This window comes from Phascolarctos cinereus, unplaced genomic scaffold, assembly GCF_003287225.1.
Source record: "Phascolarctos cinereus isolate Bilbo 61053 unplaced genomic scaffold, phaCin_HiC Scaffold_146;HRSCAF=715, whole genome shotgun sequence".
Taxonomy (NCBI): Eukaryota; Metazoa; Chordata; class Mammalia; order Diprotodontia; family Phascolarctidae; genus Phascolarctos; species Phascolarctos cinereus.
This window is the reverse complement of record NW_027555454.1, coordinates 13,439-15,141: the sequence shown is the minus strand read 5'-3', so window position 1 is coordinate 15,141 and position 1,703 is coordinate 13,439. Positions and strand designations below refer to the sequence as shown.

Below are 1,703 nucleotides of genomic sequence, written 5' to 3'. Positions count from 1 at the left end.
TATTGTAAACAAGTCATTATATGTACACATTCCTGCCGATATGTGCTGGACTTCTGGATGATGTGCCACACACTCACCTGCCAACGCTTGCTTGTTAAGACCTGTAAGTCTTAAGTTAGGACTTGACCGCTGATGGGTTATAACTCGCATTTTGTGTGTTTATTTGAAAATGATGTAATCACTATGACTTTAACTCTGTTACACAATAGATAAAACATGTACAAATGGTTTTTCAAAATTTTCTTCTCTTTTCTTCTTTCCTTATGCTTCCACTGCCCCATTATTTTTATTCAACGTCCCTCAATTGCACCTGAGGATACTACTGCCCCCCTCAGATCATTCCAGTGTCCCACACCTCTCCCTTGCCAGTGGGCAGAATTGCTCACTTTAGGAACCTCTGAAAGAGGAAGGAGAATGTATATAATGACTGTAAAAAGGGACTAGAAGAGAAGTAATAGATCAATGAAATCTTTGAAGGTCCTCTCCTATTTAGTAATGTGATTTTGTTTCCAGGAAATTAATTCTTGAAAACGATCATTTATTTGAGTTAAAGATCTTTCTGACCATGTACTTAAAGGCTTGTTTCACTTGCTGATTCCTCAGGGTATAAATGAAGGGGTTCAGCATGGGAGCAACAGAGGTATTCAGCACTGCTACCCCTTTGGTCATAGCTACTCCTTCCTTAGCTGAGGTTTGACATACATGAAGATGCAGCTTCCATAAGAAATGGAAACAAACAATCATGTGGGAGGAACAAGTGGAAAAGGCCTTTTTCCTTTGCTGGGCAGAGGGGATTCCCAGAATGGTTCTAAGGATATATGCATAGGACAAAATCACTAATGCCAAAGTGACCAAGAGTGTGAATACAGCTAAGCAAAAACTCATGACTTCTAAGAACTTAGTGTCTGTGCAAGAGATCATGAGGACAGGAGAAGAGTCACAAGCAAAATGATCAATGACATTAGAGTCACAGAACTCCAGCTGGAGGCCCATGATGACTGGCGGAAAGATAATGAGGAAACCTGCCAGCCAAGAGCTGATTAGAAGTTGGTTGCAGACTTTGCTGTTCATAATAGTCGTGTAGTGTAGGGGTTTGCAGATGGCCACATAGCGGTCATAGGACATGGCGGCCAACAGAAAAAATTCCGTGGTACCCAGAAGGATGAAAAAAAATAACTGAGCTGCACAAAAATTATAGGAAATTGTCCTGTCACCAGTTAAAATAGTGATCAGGAATCTTGGAATGGAAACAGATGTAAAGGAGATTTCTAAAAAGGAGAAATTTCTGAGAAAGAAGTACATGGGGGTCTTGAGGTGAGAGTCCAACAAGGAGGATAATGATGTCAAATTGCCAGTTACACTCAATACATAGGTAAAAAACAGAAAGAGGAAAATCAAGACCTGTAGGTCTGGGTCATCTGTCAGTCCCAGGAGGATGAACTCTGTCACTGATGTCTTATTTTTCATTGCTGACTCTAGACTTCTGCCAAACCTATGCATAAAAGCAACAGAAAAAGACTAATTTTATTTGTAATTCAAGAATCTTTTTCATTGCACCTCTGTTCTGTAGACTATTATGCAAGTAACAAAGAAGAAATTGCTCAAATGTTAGCTCAAGAGATGCATAGCCATACTTCCAAGCAAATCTTAGGCAATTTTCCTCAGGAACAGCCTTCTGAAATGGCTCATTCTATTTGCATTTG

At 39.9% G+C, this 1,703-nt stretch overlaps 1 pseudogene; it reads right to left on the bottom strand.

Annotated features, from left to right (window-relative positions):
• Positions 1–534: 534 nt before the first annotated feature.
• LOC110204226 (olfactory receptor 6C76-like) lies at positions 535–1,470 on the bottom strand (annotated as a pseudogene).
• Between the last annotated feature and the right edge of the window lie 233 nt (positions 1,471–1,703).